Source organism: Apium graveolens, chromosome 9, assembly GCF_009905375.1.
Source record: "Apium graveolens cultivar Ventura chromosome 9, ASM990537v1, whole genome shotgun sequence".
Lineage (NCBI taxonomy): Eukaryota > Viridiplantae > Streptophyta > Magnoliopsida > Apiales > Apiaceae > Apium > Apium graveolens.
In genome coordinates, this window is record NC_133655.1 from 105,144,113 (window position 1) to 105,155,069 (window position 10,957).

A 10,957-nucleotide genomic window follows, 5' to 3' on the forward strand; every position below is an offset into this window, starting at 1 on the left:
GTGTAAAAGCTTTAGAGCCAGAACAAAGGCAGACGAGTATGATAAATTATGAATCTAAGTTGTAAAAGTTGTCAAGATTCGTTCTGAGGACAAGAATCCCGGAACGACGTGATGTTTGAAGTCAATGATTAGGAAAATATGATCGTAAGTTGTAAAATTATGAAATGATTGTAAGAGAAAGGAAAATAAAAAGAAACTGAAGCGGATGAAGGAAGTGACCTCCAAGAATGTGAAGTATAAGTAACGCATGTGAATTGATACCCAAAAAGGGGGACGCCAGGTATAAAAGATATCCCAACATTAAGATGACTGATGAGATAAATAAAGAGGTAAATGAGTAGTTAGAACTAAAAAGTTCACGTTGAACATGACCAATATCTTCTAGAACATCCCTGTTATCATTACTAAATCAGGCAAGAAAAGCGGATAACCGTTGTTATCTTTTGGAGGCCATATTGATTGACCTCATTTTGAATAAGGATGCTATTGTGATATTTGGTATAGACTATCGAGATGGGAATGATTAAATAAGATAATCTATCAAGGATATATGACTTGATTTATCCATGAAAGGATGCATGTACCTTTTTAAAGGTGGAATTAAGGATAGAACCTCAGTAACTTAAGATGAATCCTAGGGGAATGCATAAAGGTTGGCATTTCACCCTTAATAGGGACAGTATAAGTTTTGACAGTATGAATTGGAAAGGATTAAGGTAACAACAACCTTTAAGGATCAGTGGAGAAATTTTTCAGAAGTATATAGACAATGATTCTGGTATTAGTAAATGGTATCTTGATATGCCCTGTGCCTAGGGTGTACCTGATGAAGGATTAAAGGATAACCTTAGAGGTTTTACAAGGAGAAAGGTAGTATTCAAAGTTCATAAGAATAGAAATTTTGATAAAGGAAATATGACGTAATTATAATAATGCCAGGTGGGGCACGTGTTGAACCATAAGAAAGTATAGATCGACCCAATGAGGGTCGAGATTGGTGAAAACAAGAAAGACCCAAGATAAGAGACGTCCTAAGTATGATCGAGAGTCAGCCGTGACAATGTTCACATCTAAAGACTAAGGCAATGACTTATGGAAAAATGGTGATTTTTTTTCTCACCAGGACTTAAGAAAAGCATTTTCACATAAGCAGTGATTGAAATGAGGTAGAAAATTTAGTTGGAGATGGTTAAAATGACATTGATTGTAAGGAAATTTTACTATCAGGAAAGGCCAAAGAGATGGCCGACACTTTAAGTGTAAGAGGACAATTATAGGCGCTCGTGCCAGAGGAATACAGTGATGATGGTTAAAGCCGTGAAGGTTGTATTATGGTTTGGAAGACTGACATTCCTTCTGATGACTGTGCAATACCCAACCGTAATAGTAGTTTGGTAAAGGTTTAATTCGTGTAATCGCCATGAGCGGGCTATCTATCTTAGAAGGTACTATCTTGAGATAAGCCAGGACCATGTTACGAAATGACTAAATGAACCTTTGAGATGCATGTCTCCCAATAAAGACATATGGTTAATAATGGTATTAACCTGCTATCGTTACTTTTATTGAAACTCTTCTGTAATTTTATTTGCTTCATGTCATATGTATGTCAAGTTTGGGAATGTTCTTCATGAATCATGAATGGCGATTATGTTACCTCCTTAGAAGAATTCGATACGACAAGTATGGAATCCGTATGGTTAGCTATTAAGATTCCAAGGAAAACGAATAACTATAGTAGGTCAACGGTGGACCATAGTAATGCAGCGGTGATTCTGCGAGTAATGAGCCAATTACAACCGTAAGAGTTGGATTGGAATGGATGTTGAGATTCAGTACCACTAATCAGGTCGTGGTAATGTATAAGTTATTATTGATAGACCAACTAAGTCGAACATTTACCTATGATATAATTATTCCTTCTTATCGATAAAGAGTAATATTACTATATGAGGAAGGTTGCATGCAAGCATAGAATTCTAGTAACGATGATGTCTAGAATGAAATCCCAGATTCAATTTTCGAAGTCGAGGGAGTTTTAAAGGTGATTGTTTATAAGCTCGCGCAAGAGCATGGGTCCATGGAATGATGGACGGATTAGTAGATATTCAGGCACGTGAATTGCGATGTTATAATACTTGATGTTTATACATATATATATAGATGTTTTGTTCTCTTGTGATAAACCTCTATAGTTCAGAGGTAGATTCCAAGCCAGATATTTTGTGGCAGTATTTTTTTATATATATACAATTCTCTTCAATTCGTTCTTTTCTCTCCTTTTCATTTCGTGTAAGCTGAGAAGAAAAACCCTTCCAGAAGGGGAGGTATTTCCAAATGACTATCTATCTGTGTGATAGAAGCCTAGTAGGATACCGCATGTTGTTTAAATTGCTTGTCAAGTACTAAAGGATGGCCACCTTCTGTACTAACTATGCAATAGAACAAGTGTTCATGATCATAGTGATCTATCAATAAATTCCTTTACTTCTATATGATTGATCAAACTTTGGAAAATAGAAGCATCTGAAAAAGGAGTAGTAAAAGTATGGTGGTATTCGGAATGAAAACGCATTCGTGATACTAAGGTTGACGCATTTATTAAAAGGTTATACAACGCTAACGAGCAAAAGTGTAACTAGTATAATATTAGGTACGGAAGATAGTATCGATTACGAACTAGAAGAGAGTGGGTATTGAGAAGCAAAACCTATAACGCTAGAAGCTATGATGAGAGTCTGTGCAATAGACTTGAAAGAATTTGGAATGATCACTTAACACGGATTGAGTTTTCTTACGATAATGGATCGTATACCAGTATCGGGATGTCACCTTATGAGACCCTTAAGGGAAGACAATGTCGATCTCCCTTATGTTAGGATGAAGTTGTAGAGCGCAAGATGCTCGAACCAGCAGTGGTCCAAAGGACCAAGGATATAATAGATCTAATCAGAGGACGGCTGGTAGTAGCCCAAGATGGACATAAGAAGTAAGCTGATTTGATAACGAAAGGACAAAGAGTATGAAGCAGGGAACCTATTATTGTTAAAGGTATTCCCTTGGAGAGGATTGATGAGGTTCGGAAATGAAGGAAAGCTAAGTCCATGATTTGTTGGACCCTTGGCTATATTAAGATGTATTGGGAAGCTGTCAAATGAACTGGCCCTACCCCGGAACCTGCAGCAAGTCCATAACATGTTCCACATATCAATATTAAGGAAGGATAATCCGAATGTCAGACATATAAGGGAATACGAGCGCATAGGCATGCAACCAAACTTGACCTATATGGAGCAACTAGTAAGGGTTATGGATTGAACGGAGAAAGTGCTTAGCAATAGGGTTATCGGACTAGTTAGGTTTTTTTTTGGTAAAACCACAATATGGGAAGAATTGACTTGAGCTAGAAAGTGCAATGCTAGAAAAGTATCCCTATTTATTTTCTATCTGATTTTGGGACGAAATCCTTTTAAGGAGGGGAGACTATAATAACCCCAAATTTTAGAATTTTTGAGACACTGATGAATAATAACTTTTGCTGATTATGCTGATTAAGGAAATTTTTCATGCCACACTATGTAGGAGTTCTTTTATTGATATTATGAGATCTTATTAGTACTCCATAAAGTATATGAGTGTACGTAAAGATCGTCAGTATCCAAATACGAACACTTTGATTTTTTCCGGAAATCCACCAGATACCGAAAGGATTGAGTATAAGGTAACATGATTAAAAGAATTTTAATTCAAGGATTTTAAGCAAGGATTATTAAAGGACTATAAATATGAAGAGAGGGTTATGGAAGCCCAAGTAATAAGATCTCGTATATGATCCCTCAAACGATCACCGAGAACGAGAGTTAAGCGAACCGTAAAACAAATATGCGATCAAGGATCAAGCTTATACAAGTAACCAAAGGATTAACCAGATAATTAAGCACTAATCAAAGAGATTAGAGGAGGATGACATCATCAAACCATAAGGGAATGACATGTGGCAAAGGAATGATGCAAGCAATGACATGAGCAAGTGATGTCATCACTTTATCAAGATATTTGTTCAAAAATCTCCTCCACCAAGCATTTCTTTCTCATTTCCCAAAGGAAAACCAAGCAAGAAAAAGCTCTCCCCCATTTTCTTCTTCTTCCATTCGGCCTTTTCATAAAAATGGTGAAATATATTTTCAAAACTCAAGCTCTAGGTCATGGAAAATTGCAAGGTTTGTTTCTTTGGATCCTATATTTCATAACTTAGTTATGCTATAAGTTTGGATCCAAGAATCCAAGGTTTACCTAGTTAAACAATTCCTTAAAGTTTAGGGTGAATAGTAACTTTCAAGAACAAATTTTTGATTCTTGATTTTATTTGTAAGGTCAAGGTAGCTTAAGCATAGATCAAGGCTTCCATGGGCATTCCAAGGATCTTTCATGGATTAAAAGCTTCAAGGAAGGTATAACTCTTCATGATCTTAGTCTTAAGTTTTGTTTGTTTGGATTTCCTAATGTTTAGATTATGGGTTAGTGTAATGGGTGTGTAATCATATTTAGAGCTTTGTTTAGTAAGTGGTTTTGCTGATTTTGGAGTTAGGAGTGATACTTGTTGGATTTGAAGTTCTTGATCACATTTTGACTTGGTTTAGATGAATAAGTTGAGATCTTGAGTTATGGTTGAATGATCTTGTATTGTGGTTGAATGATGGTGGAATGGTGTTGATTGGTGGTGGTTTGATATTGAATTGATTTGGTAAAATTTGGGAATCGCTAAGTTATAGCCGTCGTAATGCCCAATTTTCCTTAGACTGTTTTGTGCATGACTTTTTCACCCGAAAACTCACTGCCATGAACTTACCATTACCATTCTTAGAAACATTATGATTCAAGATTTGTTTTGATATATCGTTTGCTTAGATCCGATTTACGGTTTAGGAGAAACGACCATTTTAAGTAATGGATTTTGCGAGCGAACCCCAAAACCTCGAGTAACCTGGAGACCATAATTGACACCCATAAATGATTAATCGAAACATGAAACAGTTATGTAAGTTGGATTAGGTAGTTGGTAAAGTACTCGCGAAAGAGTCGCCTTAAAATTCATAATGGTTAATTTATTAAAATTGGTGGAGAATGCTTTTTTCAAAAGAAGCACCTTGTTGAGAGAATGTCTCTAGAATATGTTTTGGCCCCATTTATACAACTGCATCCTTTTGGGAGGATACAGAGGTCCATTTTAAATGTTCTTTGTGTGTGACCCTTTAGGTTATTATTACGTTGGCAATAATTTTATTTTCTAATAATAAAATTATAAACAATGAGTGGCATCTAGTAATATATCATTGCTCCCCAAGTAATAATAATAATAATTGGTGATTCAATTAAACCTTTTGTGAATAATGTATAATGTATTATAATCCCTTTAGCCTTATATTATAGATCAAACTCGAGGCATGCATTGTATCATCCTCTGCAAGCGTTTAATCCTTCTTTCCTTGATCAATGAGTAAACTATTAAACAAATCACTATTTGAGCACGGCCATGCATTTTATAATCTTATTCAATCAAGAGGCCAATAATATCATTCCTTTAATAAAGGAGGGCTAAATCCTATCTAGATCATTCATATTTCTTATATGATTCATAATATAGCCAATGTCTACTTTTATTATTACCCGGTCAAGGATAACTTTCAATAGTATCAAAGTATATTAATTCTCGTATAGAAATATAATGATTTCAGGTCAAAGGACCAATACATCATTATCACTGTTAGATTAACTTATGACACTTTAAACATGTAGTATCTTATAACGGGTCAAACCAGCACCATGTATTTAATACATGTGCCTGTGTTTTTGACTTTAGTATCACCATACCTATGATCAATGAGATGTGATCATCAGTCAACAAATACACTAGTCTCAACGTATTTATTATCATCCCTTAACAATAATACTTGACTAGGGACCTTTAGGAATATCAATACTATTTTCATAATCTCATTTCTAAGTCACGTACTTAGAGATATAGATTTACATATCTATTCCAAGGACATTTATTAATCTAACATTTTATCGCAGAAAATAAAGATATAATAAATTACTAAAGAATAATCCTTAGAATCATAATTAATAATCTAAATGTTTCATAGTATAAACATAATAGTATTATCTCTAGGGCATAAACACTAACAAGAAAATCATCCACAGTTATTGGTTGAGCTTCAGCTGTATGCAACCATTGGGAGATGAAGTGGGGTTGTTGAGATTGAGAGGTTAAGGGTTGAAGTGAAGGATCAGAACCACCTGCGACAGAAGTTACAGTTTGACTCACAGATTTCTCTGTGTTTATGACAGGGTGTTGTTCCTCACCAGTTGTAGGAACCTCCATTTGAATTGGAGGGGATTTGACTGTGCTACTGTCATATGCAACAGCTTCAAACCCTTGTGTGTCTTGCACCACATTGTCACTTAAATGTGTTATTCTTGTCTCTTCTATGACAAGATCATTGGCAATTGTACTCTCAGCTTCAATTGTCAAAGCAATTTCAGCCAGGGTTTTGAGGGGAGTTGTTCCTGGAAGAGGAACCTCCAATTGAATTGGAGGGATTTAGATAGCTCCCCCTTAGGAGTATACCCTTAAACCTTGCAGTCTTTCAAGACTAATTTGCACATGAAGGTGCATTTGAGATCTCCATGGGGTCTTTAGTAAAAACTAATGAATCCCCCATGTTTGTGTTGGTGTCATCAAGGTCTACCCTAGCATGTAGTTTCTCACCAACTAATTGTGATTTCTGGGTGGTGAGCAAGGTTTCCTAAACCAGGTCACTTGAATGGGGTTGCACTTGAGAATTAGATTTAAGCACTTTGTGAGAAGAAGAAATTTGAGAGATGAGTAGAGTTTGATCATGAGTGAGTGGTGGCAGCTCCCCCTGAGTGAATGAGGGAGCTTCAATAGATGTGCTCTCACTGTGTGTGACATCGTTGTTTCTTCTTTCATACACTAGAACTTGATCTAGTGCAGGAGCAGACTCATTACAAGATGCATTGGGGAGAATGCTCTTTTCAATAGAAGCACCTTGTTGAGAGAATGTCTCTAGAATATGTTTTGGCCCCATTTGTACAATTGCATCCTTTTGGGAGGATACAGAGGTAGTTTGAGTGGTCAACTCAGTTTTTGTAGCCTTCTTTGTTTTTCTGACCAAAGGTGACTCAATTGGTGTTTGTTCCTCACCACTCTCATTCATTACTGTAAGGGTTATCTCCTTCCTCTTCTTTTTACTCACTTCATCCTTTTGAGAGGATGAAGTAGTTGGTTTCCTAGCTGCTTTTTTTTAAAAAAAAATGGTCTCAGCTTGGGAAGATCCCTGTTGGTTTTCCTATATTTGAACTTCTACAGGTTCAAGAACCATAGTTATACTAGATTGAGCATTTGATCTCATATTAGGCATAGGGTAAAGGAAAGTCCAAAACCTCTCCATCATGAATGGAGTGATTTTCAGACTCACATTTACCTTATTCTTTGTAGTAAATGAACCAAATATTATTTAGGACACTTGCTTACAATTGCCTATTCTACTATTGTCTATACCATTCAACAAATGTATGTCTGTTACTTTATAATTTAAAGTAGACATAATAAATCTAGGAAAGAAACTTTCCTTACCTCTAGCAGATTGGGGCATAGTTAGCCTAGTTGCAAGTTCTTCCAGGATCAATAGACCAATATTCAAGTATCTGTTGTGGGCTATTGAGAACACCAGCTTTTGCACCACACTTGAGATGTTGTCATATCATGTCTTCCTGCATGTGAAGGCCCTCACTATAGAATCAAACACAAAGGACCATTCCTTCCTTAGGTTTGTCATGTTCAAACTTGCCAAGTTGATTCTTCCATCATAGTTGATGAAGTCCATAAACTCAGTTAGTTCATCCTGGGTTGGCACCGCCATTAGATTTGCAGTTGGAAGACCCAAAGCTGCATTCACATCTTGCTCATTGAACTCTATCTGTTGGCCTCCAATTGAGCATGTCACCACCAAGGACACAGAGTTGTCAAGCATAACAGTTCTCACCACTGTTGTTGTCCAGAATTCATGCAGAACATCCAAGTATAGGACTGGGTTAGCTGTTAGAGCACCTGCAAGATATGATTTAGACAAAAATTTCACAAACCCCTTGAAACTGTCAGGGGCTTTGTTAGCATCAGTGAAAGCAATATAGTTGGTTCCTTTCTCTGGGATTACAGTTCTAACATTGTTGAGGGCCATTGTTGTTGAGTAAGATTGAATGGGTAAGAATAAATAGTGAGAAAGGGTTTGAAACGAGAGAGAAATCGGTTTGAAATTAAAAAAGCTAGGTCACTTGGAGTTTTCAAAGGTGTAAGTATATGTGTATCGAGATGTCTGTGTATTTATAGTAAAAGCATATGACTTATCGAGAAGTCAAAAATAGACGTTCGGAGTATATTTATCGAGAATTCATTTTGAAGGTGAATTATATATCGAGAAGTCATTTTAATTTACTCTTTTGAGAACTAAAAATTAACTTATCGAGATGTCAAATAAATACCCAGTTTTTCGAAAATGGACTGAATTGTTTCCAATTTTTATTTGAATAAATCAAAATAAAATTAGAATAATTTTGTCAATAGTATTTTACTAAAATATTTTATTGGATTAAATTATTTTAGTTCTGAGTTATTCATAAGTCTAAAATTATACTTGTAGAGAACTCTGTAAGTTAACACTTATAGAGAACTCTACAATGACTTATCGATAAGTCATAATAAAGCTTATCGAGAAGTCACTGGAGAAGTATTAAAATGACTTGTCGATAAGTCAGTTAGACTTATATAGAACTCAGTTCTCTATATACTTTTGATCACTTTGATTCTGCGTTGTGTTATCACATATTGAAAATGTAAACCAATAATTAGACAATTTTCTTAGAATTTGAAAAATTCCAAGCTGAATTTTGAATTTTGAAAAATAAATATGCAGAGTTTTCTGAAATATTTATAATTCATATTCTAGTTAATTTCTAATAAAATCAAATTACTTTTGATTTACTAGAAATTAATCTGCTGCAAAACATTAGCTGAGTTCTTGCCTTAGGATGAAGAGCTAAGCATCCCAATTTCCCCTACAAGTCTAGTGAAAGTTGCTTCATCCAAAGGTTTAGTAAAAATGTCATCTAATTTTTTTTCTGTTGGAACAAAAATAAGCTCAATGGTACCATTTGCAGCATGTTCTCTAATAAAATGGTACCTGATAAGTGGCATTTATATCCATTTAGAACGCTTCGTAAAGGCTCGAATTGGTGTTTTATACTCAAGTTGTTTCTGTTTTTGATATATTTTTGCAGTGTTTTGCATTTCAGGGCATATTCGAAGGAAGGTATTGATATTGCATGTTTTATGCTTAAAAGGGTGTTAGGATGGAACCTCGGTCGATTGCGCACAAGAAACTAGGACGAGAAGTCAAGGAAACAAGAAAAATCAATTTTTCCAGAAGCTCGGGGCGGCCGCGCTAATCTTAGGAGAGGCCGCGCCCATTTGACAGGAAGCAAGGGTGGTCGCGCTGGTATGCGGGGCGGCCGCGCCGGGTCATTTTTCCAGAATCCTGATTCTATTTTAATTCGAAGAATTGAAGCATCCAAATCATCCAGAAGCTTATATATAATGATAAAAATACTTTTTTAACAACAAGAAGAGCAAGGAGAGAGCAGGAAGAAGACCTAATAGCACAATACAATGAAGGAGAAGAAGATCTTATTTTTACTTGTGATTCTTTGCTTAAGTTGTAATCTTGGATGCTTGTTTTCTTTGTTGTTTGAACTTAATACTCTTGTTAACGTACTTTTGATTATAATTCAGTTTATAAAGACCTAGTTTATATACCATGCTTTCATTGGAACCCATGGTGATGATGAGTTTAGTTATGAACTAATCATTATCGTGGGGTTCTAACGGATTTAATTATGGATTTCTATAGTTATTTTGTTTGAATATCTTGGTGTGTGGTGATTGATTGATATCCTAGTTTTGGTTGTGCTTATTCGTCTTATATGCGTAGCTAACATATAAGATAGCATATTAATCTCTATTGAAGCAAAAGTGGATATAGAGGTTTAGAACTTGCCATGCTAGCATAGGTTCATGTATAATTTTTATGCATGATTTGTAGGTAATTTTAACCATCTTACTTGCCATATATAATCACGATAGATAACTTGCGCATTAAACTGTTATATTGTCAAATTCTATAGACGTATAGGGTCTCAACATAATTGGTGTCTATTCAGCTTCTATCTCTTTTGTGGATGTCTGGTAGTAGGGTATTCGTACAACGAAAGTTGGCATGTACTAGTTTCGTGTTATCTAATTAGTTGTTATCCCCATTGCATGCTAAGGTTAAGAACAATGACTTTGAATGAAGTAGTAATGAAGTTGGAATCCCATGTTTGTCTTATATAGTTAATTCAAGCACTTTTATTTTTAGTTAATTGCATGTTAGTTTAATCTTAGTTATAAACATCTCAACTTGTTATTGTCTTAGCATTGAGCGATAGCCATACCATTTTTGCATAGATGCATAATCTTAAGTTAACTAAAAAGAGTCTCTGTGCGAATGAATCTGATTTATATCTTATACTACTTGCGAATGCGTATACTTGCGTGTTATTTTAGCGCGTGTTTTCGCACTAACAAGTTTTTGGCACCGCTGCCGGGGACTCGGTGTTAATTTTTAGTTTATGCGCTTGACATCAGTGGTCATTAAAGTTCATTGACACAGATTCTTTTACTTTCACGGTTTACTTGTGTGTATTTCAGGTACTCTAGTTTTTATTGCAATGGGAGAACCAGCAACAACGAAAGCGTTGATGGATTACTCTCAACCAAAGATCAATGACATTCAATCTATCATTGTCAGGCTAGCCATCCCGGATAATACCTTCGAGA